The sequence below is a fragment of the Candoia aspera genome, chromosome 3 (assembly GCF_035149785.1).
Source record: "Candoia aspera isolate rCanAsp1 chromosome 3, rCanAsp1.hap2, whole genome shotgun sequence".
In the NCBI taxonomy this organism is placed as follows: Eukaryota; Metazoa; Chordata; class Lepidosauria; order Squamata; family Boidae; genus Candoia; species Candoia aspera.
The window spans coordinates 160,574,293-160,587,169 of record NC_086155.1 but is presented as its reverse complement, the minus strand read 5'-3'; positions in this window follow the sequence as shown (position 1 = coordinate 160,587,169).

The following is a 12,877-nucleotide window of genomic DNA, read 5'->3' as shown; positions in this document are numbered from 1 at the left end:
AGCACTCACCGTCTCCCAATCGCTGGGACTTTGAGAACTGTTATTTTAAAGTGTGTAAAGTTTGTATTAATAAATTTTTGTAAACGATGAAATTTTGTCTACTGTTTGGGGGAGGCTGTGCAAAGGAGCCATTTAAGTTAGTCTTGTTTTTAAGTTTACATTTCAAGTCCTTCTTTGAAGCTACAGAAAAAGCCTGCTTCTTTTGTCCCACGTTTACTTCCCATGTAGGTATCAGAAGACCATCAAAAGATGCCCCCCCAGCTGTGGTTTCTAACAAAGAGGAGACTGTGCCCAGAGATTTAATTGCAGCTGTCTTGGAAAAAAAAATGGAATAAATTTTCAGCTCTCTGGCTTAAAAGCAACCTTCCTTAGAACCCACAACCAATTTAACTTGATTTGAATACATACTAATATTCACTGATCAATCCATTAATTTATTATGCATTATTTTAAACATTAATTTATATTTAAATAGTAATCCATAAGGTGGATGATTGCATCCGGCATTCACAGCCACCATTTGACTTGGAAACTGCAGTCAGATCTATCTACCAAGTCTGAGAAGTCTATTTTGGGCATTAATTTGAGATGGCATGGTGGTGCTGGTGGCACAATCCAGAGAAAAGTATTGACTGTGTCTCTGTGTCCTTGAAATGACTTGCATAGGTTATGCAGCCTTATCCTGAGCAAGTTCACTAAAACAAAACACCCTTCGTGGAGACTTTCTTCTGAATAAACCAGATTAGGGGTGCCTTCAAGGTAGGGACTTGGAGCCAGATTCCAGGAGCTAAGGCAGTAGAGGCATTTATCACATTTCCGAGTGAAATCATACACACCACTGTCTAAAGAGCAGAGAGGAGGAAGGTGGGAACGCCCACTTCAAATGGTTAAATCCAGAGTTTAAAATTATCTTACCGCTGCATTGAAGAACAATATACTGGACTTCTACAGGAATTAAGCTTGACCTTTTTATGGATTACATGCTAATGAGCTCAGACTTGCTTATTCTGGAGCAAACCAAATGGAAACCACTGGATTGATTCCAGAATAAAACTTGCTGTTTTCTTTCTGGAGATGTTTCAGAGGAATCCCTGAGGAGTTTAGCCAGACTTCCACCTGCATGCATTTCTCTAGCCTCGTGATCCTACTTCACAATAATCACAATTAAGACTGTTCTAATGGACCTTGATAGCTTTAAACAAGTCAGCTTTGCCCAATAAAAATAAATAACAATAAAAAGTATTTAACAATGCTTTTTATAATAGAAAGGATAGATTTTATTCTGTTGCCTCTAATAGGCAGTGATAACCATGTTTTAAACACTTTTAAATTAGATCTGATTAATTTATCTCAAGTCACAAAGCAATGCCAGTACTGTGAAGCCTTTTATTCTAATGCCATATCTCCTCTAGTTTTCAGTGTGACACTTCAGCCCAACCAGCATGTGAAGAGTTAAAGGGCTGCTTAGGAAAATGTGCCTGCCTGCAAGGCACATGTTGATTTGACAGCATAAGGATTCATAGCAGGGTATTCTAAGGGGAAATTTCAGTTAAATGTATCAGGTATAATTGGAAACATTCTAGTTCTGCATTTTGCCTATGATTGCTATTCCTAAAGCAGATTAGAGGTTGTGTTTAACTAGTCTCTTAAAGTCCCTCTGAATTTATATTAAAAAACAAACAGCTGTGCCATTCTTCTCCTAAGAAGACTATACTGTATGGATTATTTATGACGAATAATCAAGCCACCCAAGAATTGTACGTTGAGAAGCTTGGAGGGAAGGATAGGTAATGGAACTACAACATTATCCCATTATAGGCAAATTCATCATTAAAACCTATGCATAGAGATGGTAAGAGCTGAATACTTCGAAGAAAGTCCCGTGGATGTCAATTTTAGAGTCATTGAATTTACTTGGGGAGTTAGTTCCATTCAAGTCCATGGGGCTACTAAACAGGAGCCAGGGACAGCTGTTAATGTCAGTCCTGCTATGTAAACCAGACCATGAAATCAACTCCATAGGAAAGTTAAATTTACTGTTACTGAGACTGGCTATAATAACAGAAACTTTCAGGTCTGATTGTGCTGTATCTTCTCCTCTGTCTCATAGTTCAGCAAATAAGGGCGGTGTCTGTCCTAATGTTATCTGGCTGTTCTGGACTTAAAAAATGCTTCATCCCCTTTTGCCTAGGCAACAGCTTCTGCATATTTCCATCAGGGTCATCTTCCTTATTCTCCACAGTTAAGAAGCAGTTAACCCGAAACACTGAATTTCAAGTATATGAATAATTTGGATTGGATGGACCGATCTCTGATTGTGGAAAGAATAGGGCAGTGTGTGTATATATAATGATGTATTTTGGAGACAAGTTTATAGATTATAGCTGGGAGGATACCTAGCTTCTGAAATGATTGGCAACTTACATCCTAAGAGAAGTTCTACAATGCCTGTAAACTGTACTTCTACCTGAAAAAGACAAAAAAAAAGTATCTTAAGGCTACGAATCAACTACTCTTATTTTTTCCTCCTCTAAAAATATCCACACAATATTCTTCTCTCTAACTCTATTGCATTGGGTTGTTGATATAACACAACAGTCTTATCATAAGCAAAACTTCAGTCCAAATGCCCTATCCTAACTAGTTTTCCAGTTAGGAGAGTATTCTCTGTCTGCTAAGTTATTTTTCTAGAGCATCATTTTAAGAAGGACATGTTTATATTACAAGAAGGCAGTACTGGGACAGGGCTTCCTGCTAAGATCCACTACCACAGAAAAGCCATCTGCTCAGTTTTTTTGCATAGAACATGGGATGACATTTGATGGACACATTGGTCTTAGGTCTTCAGTTGCTATGTCCATAAAACATTTGAAGCCAAACATTTCAGCTTTATATACATATTCTTGTACCATACATATCAAGAGGATTACAGTGAAATGACCCTTTTATTTTAGGTGGGAGAAAGTTGTAACATTTTTCAAAGAAATAGCAAAAAACAGGAGTCTGATAGCACCTTTTCTGACTAACAAATTTTATTAAAGGACAGAAACGTTTGTTCACAAAAATGTGTTAGCTGGAAAAAATACTACCAGATTCCTCCTGATTTTTGCTGCCCTAGATTAACACGGCTGCCCTCCTACAATATCTCAATGAGTAGTAAATACAAATGAAATTACCTTTAAAAAAATTAATAGGAAAACAGCGTAATAATTAACATTCTTAAATATACTTATCAGAATGTTGATTATATTAAAACTTCGCTGTAGAAATGAGAATTAAGAAGACCTTGAGAGAAAATAAAAATGTGTCACAATTTATTGATTGAAATACGGTATAACACTTTTTTTTTTCATTTGGGAAGGATGAAATCCAATTGCACAAATAGGCTTCTGCTTGCACAATGGAATTTCCCCCCTTTCTTCCTTAAAGCCCCCAACCCAGTGCTAAATCTGCAGTAGAAGACCCCTGGCTTTCCAGAGCAGATCTGGATTCACATAGATCTAGAGGGCAATAAAAGCTGCTGTTACTCTCATACTGTGAGTAGAATACTGAAGCTGGGAGAACCCATCTTGTACCGTGCCATACAATGAGACTTGACATTTTTAACCTCAGTGGGCATCATGGATTATCTCGTTGGTTCTTCTGCAGTTGGAAGACTGAACACAATGTAGTGATATACAGTGACAAGACAGTTGATTGGTGCCAAGCAGGGCTTAAGCTTTTGACACAGTGACAATGGTATACATCTGCAATGAAGAACAGCCCACTAATATTTATTATTTCAGGATAATCCCTTGGATAAGAATCATAACTCAGAGTAGCACATGATTGCCTGAACATTGTCCTAGGCTTAGTTCCTGAATTCTCAGGATCAGGTTGCTAGAGGTGTAATAGACATCTATCAAAGTCCTAGAGAGCCACCTCCAGTATAATGGACACCACTCTATACCATATAAATAGAGAAGCTTATTTCACTCATTCAAATTTGTGTTGGAGCCAGTGTGGCATAGTGGTTAAAACCTTAGGTTAGGGAGATCCAGGTTCAAGTCCACTCTCAGCCATGGAAGTTCGCTGGTTGATTTCAGACCAGTCATTCTCTCTTAGGCCAACATAATTCATGGAAAAATTGGAGGAGGTATCACTATGGATGCTGCCTTGTGCTCAAAAGAGGAAAGTGATATAAATCAATGAAACAAACAATAAAGTTCATAATGAAGGACTAGTCAACAGTGGCAGTTTTCTGCTCAAGTGAGACAGACTATGATTGTATGGGGGTTATTTTTGGCAGGTAGCATTAATTACTGCTGGCCGGCATGCATCACAGGACTTGCTGCACCAACAATAAAAGTTTTCTACTGATTCTTGGATCAGTGTGGAAATTAAATGGAAAAGTTATGCCAGCATTATAGACAAATGTTGAAAAACTTGGGGTTGGGTGTGGGTGTTTTTTTTTAAAACATTAATGGAGCAATGTGCCAGGTTAATTTTATACTGTGTTTTATACTCAGTAAAATGCACAAATCAGAAGTAGCTTAGGTGCCCTGAAAAAAATAATAATTTGTGGAGCTGTTTGTATTCAGATAACCCAAACAGGACAGATTGTGAATCGGTTGCCATTCAGCAATTTCAAATTATAGACAGTCTAAAGTGTTGACCATAAGACAAATACTGATGTCTAATTTAACTTGCCATTGTAGGGTACTTGGAGCAAATATTTAAAATCCCAGAAGGGAGATGAGTAGCTTAGAAGTGGAAGTTAAGTACCTGTCCCTCCTGGAATCTTACCATTCCAAGATGACTTTTTAAGAAGTTTTCACAGATTAAATAAATTTAGCCCTTTGTACTTCAAACAACTTTTGAAGTACAAACAAATTTCTAGATTGAAATGACTGATAGTACAAACTGTCACTTTTTGTTAATGCAGAACCAAGTAGACAAACTTCAGGTTTGTAAAATTTAATTTGCTTTTTAGTAGATTCAAAGGTCCCCAGTCATATCTGGTGCAAGAGACATGTAGAGATGAAGAATTCAAGACAGGGAATTTCTGAGTACTGGAAACAATTTGAATCTACAAAGCTTGAATAGAAAAACTCATTTCTTGATACTTCTAAGTTTTTTTTCAATGTAACAGTAAGTCCTGGAAGGGCTGTGTAGAGTGGAATATATTTTTGTTATTGCTCTCATTAAAATATTTGGAATTATTGGCCAGTGTAAAATAAACTTTCCCATGATCTACCAATAGATTTTCTCTTCTTTCTCTTCTTTTCTGCTTAGAGGAAACCTCTGAATATGAGAACTATGAAGGATATAGCCACAAGTACCTCAGAGAAGTCAGGAAGAATTTGAATATGTTTGTGGAATCATATCTGTTGAACTAGCATATGAAACATATTTTTCCAGTGGCTCAGTAGATAAATCTTGCTTTTATTTCCTGTATAATTCATTTCCCAGCAATGCAATACCCTCCAGATGTATTGGACTCCAATATAACTCCTGTCATTCCCATCTCGAATGGCCATGTGCTGTAACACGTATGGAGGACACTCAATTGGAAAGGGGATGTCAGTGGATACTCTGGTCTGGAAATGAAGAAATTACATTTCTATTCAAGGTTGGCTGATCTCCCACACCTTTCTCTGGCATACGGTATTGCTTAACCACTTAAATTAGTTGGGTATGTTTTACTCAATATCTCTTGCCATAAACACCATTTATTGCAAAGAAATAGAGAGCTGCACTGCAGTTCCCAGGCCACTGCCAATGAGCAATTCCTATGCAGCATAAAATCCTGTCATTGGTTTATTCCTATTTTTGTTCCTTCTGTTCCTTGGATGTGTTGTATCAGATACATCAGAATATAAAGGGCATGGCCATAGTAGCAATGGCTCTTAGAATTTGGCCTTGCAGTAGGATAGACCAGTCGCCTTTCATCTGTCCTTGGGACACATATGATTAACAAAACCTGCTTTGGAATTGTTTTTAGCAATGATAATATTTGATGATACAAACACACACATTTAAATAAAATCAAAACTTACAGTGAATTTTCATGGGACTGAAAGTGCAAATTGGCCTCAGAAACAGCCTTTCCCATGAACCATGGAGACAGAATGAAAGAGTTTGTTTCATGATATTTCATTCATGCCTATATTAACAGCACTGATATTACATAAGGCATATAAACACCTATATAAAAGATGGCCATGTGTTCAGCCATAATTTCTTAGTGCAGTGCTTAAAGGAACATGCAAGCTATAAAGGCTAATATTTTTCTTTTGGCCAATCAATGTGTGACAGGCAACGAGAATGACTATTGAGTTCACTGGGCTGCAGTGAAATGCTTTCAAAAGGGTTAAAGTTTAATCAGTTGTGGACTGATCAAGAATGTAAGATGTGGATGCAAGCTACAATATTGCACTCTCTTTTTTAATGATTTTTCAAGCTAATGGTTTATAGCTGCTTTTCATTTCTTTCTTTGTAACACATTCCTCCAAATGGTGCTCATAAAAGTTAAAATATTTATATGCTGGCCACAGCTAAACTTAGAGACAGAATTTAATTTACCTTGGTATCCTTCTTTAACAAGTTTTTGGAGAGGAATGATTTAAGTCCAGAGAAGCAGAGTGAGTCAGCTAGTAGCAAAATAAAGTTTGGTTCAATAAAAATGTTTTATTCTTATTTTTATATATTATTTTCCTTTTAAAATTTGGTTTTTATATTTAATATAAAACCATATTTTATATTTAATATGTTTAATTCAAAAAAAGAAAAAAATGTAGAATATCTAAGTGTTAAGAGTCCCCCGCTCCCCACACACAGACATTTATTAGATGATAAAGCAGATAGTTTTACGTGGAAGTGAAAAAGTTGGTTTCAGGTTATTTTTATGCCTTCATTAATACATTGGTTGTCAAGCAGTCAGATTGGATTCAGAAATAGTCTTAATGGTCTCATTACTGTATTTTTTTGTAAAGGTGAAAAAAGCAAGGAAGAGAGAAAGAGAAAAGGGGGCAGAAGAAAAAGCTGCATTAAAAAATCCATGGGACAAGCAGGGAGGTTTCGTTGGTAAAATGTGAGGACCATGCTCTATTATGTGCTGCTGCCGTTCTTAACGGTTATAAATCTCTAACAATGTGTCATATTCTGATTGAACGTTTTGCTTGAGGCATAGATGTGGGGAATGAATTCCTTACTATGGCCCTTTTACATATGTTCCAAGAATTATTTTATGGCTAGCTAAATGGCTGAGAGGCAAAGGATCCAGAGCTTCTGTCCACAGTCCTGACCTCAATCTTAACTTGGTTCAGAAGTGCTATCAGGTGAAGGTTGATTTATATTGGCTCCTTGTCAGAGACCTAGGTACTTACACCAGAGTTGCTGCCTTGAGGTAACTGAACAATGGGGGCCGTTGTCTTGGCAAGGCAGACATCATCTCTCTCTCAGATGATTTGTTAATCAGGACAGAAGTCTCTATATTCATTTTTTTGGGATATAATCCTGACATTTTGCTTGCTTGCTATCTCTGTGTTTAGAGAGATGGGTAGACAGGGTTTCCTTCCATTTCATTTTTGGGAGTAAATGTAATCAAGGCCATGGAAATTGAATTTGGGTTCTGTTATTAATTATGTTAATTTCTGGGTGGCCACAGGCAATTTGAACATGATAGATATGGAACAAGTATAAACAGATATACATAAGTTTGAAAGGAGGTACTAATTTAAAATGGCCAATTTCCTTTTGACATTTGAGATTAAGCCAACCTGTATTATTCATCAAAGCTTCTAAATCTACTTTTTCCCCACAGTATTAACTTTATCATTAGCCTGTTACTATAATTAGTGTATAGGATACATTTTTAAAACAGAATTACATCAATTAAAAATATTAGAGGCAGGGCTGTGGTTACAAAGGTTGAATTCTCAATATTATTCCATCCCACATTGTAGCAGCAAGGTGATTTACATACTCGTCCATGGAATATTTTACTCTGAAATTAATTCTCATAATGATCCCTTTCAAACTGTTTCTAATTCTAAGTTTTTCCTCTGGTGTGATATGTTTAGATTTTTGGAGGTGGTTGATAATATCTGGAGAGAGCGAGCCTTACCTGATTTTCTCTTCTTTAGCTGTTTTATAACAGTTAAAACAGCAGCCTTGTTACCTGGCAGTAAACTCCACTGAAGTCATAGGCAAATAGATCTGAATAGAGTTATAAGATTGCAGTCTTATGATGGGAGATTGGCTCAACAGTTTTGTGTGAAAGTAGCTACTGCATTCCAGTCACAAGGTTGGGCAGACCATGATAGGCTGCATTCAGATATATTTGTCTCACTCATGCCAGCCTTTCTTCCTATACCTTTGTTGTTTACTCCTCTAAAGCTAATGATCGCTGTAGTACAGTGTTTCTCGACCTTGACAACTTTAAGATGTGTGGACTTCAACTCCCAGAATTCCCCAGGAAGCATGGCTGGCTAGGGAATTCTGGGAGTTGAAGTCCACACATCTTAAAGTTGCCAAGGTCGAAAAACACTGCTGTAGTAGCTCATGTGTATATAATGCAAATATGCAGCCATTTAACAAAATCTGGAATTTTTAATTTTCAGAATGTTATACATACCGTTGTAAGGCCTCCTGTTGATTCAATATTCTTGTGTTTATTTTTAACAGTAAAAGAAGCTATTTTTGCAGCAAAGTTTTTAAGTACAGTACGGTAACAAGATTCTTAGGGTTAGTTAAAGGAGATTTATGTTAAAGAAATTGTCCTGGGAGAACAATCATTTGGAGATTATCCAAAATTAATTATTGTTCCACAAATTCTGTTCGTTCCCCTCTTCACTGTTCTCTACAGGCGTTCAAGGTTTTTTTTAAAAAAAATTCTAACACACACAGAATATTTCCTTCTGTTCTGGGTGAGAAAGTGGAAAAGATAAATAGAGGAAGGGTACAGAGGTAATACCAACATGGCAAATTTGGTGTTTTTTTTAAATCTAATACTGGTGCAATTTTTAAAAAACAAAATGTATGCAAACAGGTGCTGGAAGGAAGGTGGGATAAGGGCAGTGGACAAGCTGAAGCTACCAAGGCATGCAGCACTCTGGAATACACATAATTCTGGAGAATTAGATTTCTGAGGCAGGTCATTCTAGCAAAATGGATGATCTTTGTTAAGACAGAAAACAGATTTATAAAGAAAGGGTCAGGGTCTACAGGAGGATGAGATAATCTGGATGTCCCATGCAATTACCATAATGAATCATTGCCATTGCTTTTGCTGGCCAGTCTAGAAGCAGCCTTAGATAACAGGCACAGGGCCAGTGAGGCTTGTGGCCTTCAGTGCCCAGGGTTGGGCTGATACATGACTTAGCATATGAGACAGCTATATTTCATCATTCCATTAAAAAAACTCTATTACGTTATTTTGTCCTGTGATGTGTGATGCCCACTTTTCTTGTCTGTTCAGGTTTTACCTGGGACACATAGCCCTGATGCTCACTCTGCTTGTACCATTGTTCAGAATCACAGCTAATTAACAGCATTTATTCAGTTTTTCAACCAGTATTTGTTTCTCAGCCCATCCACATTTTCTGTTTACTGAAGGAGAGATCTGGACAAAGAAACATGCTGGCTTCAGCAGTTTGTGTAAAAACGTTTTGAATCTTGATGATGATGATGATGATGATGATGATGATGGAAAGGTGTATCTAGGAGAAAATGTTTTTCTGTGAATTCCAGCGATAGTATTATATCCCCTGTTGCCAATCTTAGATTTGATCAACAGTTTGACAGTCTAGTGTTTTGAATTGGATCTGTATAGTGCATAGGGCAACACATTTTCAGATTGCTCTTTACTATATTGTGCCAGCTCTTCAGCTTTTTAAATTCTTCTCTGTATGTGTAATGAGGAACAGGAGGAAGAGCTGCAAGCAAGAGAAGATACAACAAATCTGAGTCCGGAGCAGAAATGTAATATGAGAAAGCATCTCAGACATGACCCTCCCTAGTTCTCATGAAGATAAAGGGAAGGAGGGGGAAGCATATTCAGACTTGTAAGGTTCAGTTACTATAACTTTATGATATAAGAAGTATTAGCTTGAGTGTCTTTGATTTCCACGTTTGGTCTACTTTGGAGGGCTGACAGTGTAAGTCTGAGCTGAGAGAAATCTAAGGGACAAAATACTTACATTAGTTTCAGTTTCTTGATTCATTCTTAAGGTGGTTTCTTTTGGAGGTTATATGATGCAATTATGATACAGTGTTGGGTTCTTCTGCCTCATGAAAGGTATTTACATCTCCTTGCATTTAAGATTAATTATAAAAATAGATTGGCCATCTGTTATAAGCAAAACTGAGGTAAGATAAAGGAGATCTTTGATAGTGGGCGAATCTAGGAAGAAAAGCAACTAGCTTGAGGATGATGTTGGATTTTATTCAGAAGTCAAGGAGAATGAGAACGCCAATACCTGACAGACTCATGGTATAATGGCACTCAATATAAGTAATTGTATAATTTCTTATTGGGACATGTCTGACATGCTCAGTGCTGAAGAAACTAATAAGATGCCAATTTACAAGTTATACAGAAAATAAAGTACAAGCCATTTGCTGTCACTCTACTCCCACTAAACTGTGCAATAGTGTTTGCATATATAATATACTGTATTTTAATTTGTTTCCATTATTTTAATCCAACAAAAGCATAAGCCAACAGCAGATCCTAAGACATGGGTGGGCAATGTGTGGTTCTCCAGATACTACTGAATTCTGATCTGTATTAGCCTTTGTCATCATGGCCAATGGTTAGAGGCAATGGGAATTACAGTTCATGAACAACTGGAACCTAGCCTTAGGATACTGAGCATAAGAGAAACAGAGAGAAGATTTTTAATTGTCTTTACACATATAGTTGTGAGAGCCAGTTTGGTGTAGTAGTTAAGGCACCAGGCTAGAGACCAGGAGATTGTGAGTTCTAGTCCTGCCTTAATCACAAAGCCAGCTGGGTGACCTTGGGCCAGTCACTCTCTCTCAACCCTAGGAAGCAGGTAATGACAAACCACGTCTGAAAAACCTTGCTAAGAAAACTGCAGGGACTAGTCCAGACAGTCTCCAAGAACTGGACATGATTAAATGGAATAATAATAAAAAATATAGTAAATGTATATATGTAAGATGTATGACATTATGATGTATTGTAAAGATTTTAGACCTAACTCACATCTGAGAAATGTCCTGTATAAGTTAGCAGCTTGTACATAATTGGTGTTATGTGAAAAAGAAAGAGAAAATCACCTTGTCTGTAATGCAAAGCATGAAACTGTTAAATTAATCTTCTGTTATTTTCCACTTGGGAAAAATACTGAAAAAACAAGCAAGCAAGCAAACAGGCAAATTGGAGGAGCAGCTTCCTGTTCATCTAATCTTGAATAGGAAATGTTCACAGCCTGCGTATTTACAAGCACCAACAAATATACAGAAGCAAAGATCTCATCTATGGAGAAATCTATTTCACTGCTGCTTGTTAGACATGGGATAGGGACACCCAATTTGCTAGGAGAAAGGAAGAACAGAGGAGGTTAGTGGACTTTTTTTTGGAATACCAGAAGGGACAAAATGCCCTGTTAAGAATACTTATTTGGAAATAAGGGCTACTTGTAATACAATAACTAATGCTAAAAATACAGACAATTAGAACCAAGAAATAGTTTATTAGTTGAATAGTTTATTATGATGGTACACTCCAAGGAATTAAGATGTCCTAGACAATAAATTCTAGTTGAGATTTGATTTAAAGAGTTTGGGATCTTTAATGATTAGCTATACTGTAAGTACAAGCATATGTCCCTTGATAAACTCCTGGGATTTTTGTTAATTTGGTTGGTTTGTTGGTTGATATACTTTAAAATACAGTATGATAATTTAAATTAAGCAGTTTCTCACCAAATTAATTCAAGCATTTAGTGGCATTTAATAGCATAGTAAAGAATTTCCCTATTTTTTTTATCTTTGATTTTCTGAGTATCCCCAAAGCAATAACTGTCAAGCTTAGTCTCCAGCTCTGAACAGAAATATTCTTCTTCAGGAACAACAACAACAAAAATGTTTCTGATGGAAGCTTTAAAATTTTATTGTGGCTTACAGGAAAAGTGAATAACCAACAGCAGAGAAACTTAATGTTGCCACTAAATAAAAAAGGCAGCGGTATAAAACAAACAATCATACAATATTAGGAACAATATGATGAACTGTCATATATTATTTGCAAAATGAGTGAATATGAAGTTGAAATAGAATGTAAGAATTCAAGAGAAAAAGGGCAAAGGTTACAGCATTTAATATAATTTAGGCCTTGTTTTTAAAAAGGACAAAAGGAAAATAGCACACACACACACACACACACACACACACACATATTAAATATGCTGCCTGACTCCCAGTAACTCTAGGCGGTTTAGAAAATGTTAAAAAAAGTTAAAGCAACAAAACAACATAAAAAAAAGCAAGGATGGCAAAGATAACTAACCCAGATGGGGACAAAGAGAAAGAAGAAAAGGGGGCTTTAATCATGCTTGCCAAAAGCCTGGGTGAAGAGCTGGTCTTCAGGGCCCTTCGAAATATCAGTAAGGTGGGAGCCTTTTGAATCTTGGGAGGAACCTCATTCCAGAGGCAGGTGCTGTGACAGAGAAGGCATGCTTCCAGGGTCCCGATAGGTGGCATTGTTTAATAGATGGAACCTGGATTATGCCAACCTTGCCAGATTGAACTGGCTGGGCAGATAGTATGGGAGATAGGCAGTCCTTCAAGTTTTTTTTTTTTAATCGTATGGCATAGCAGTTAGGACTTCATGCTGTTTTTTCTTGCTGGGAAATTACTGTGAGGTCCA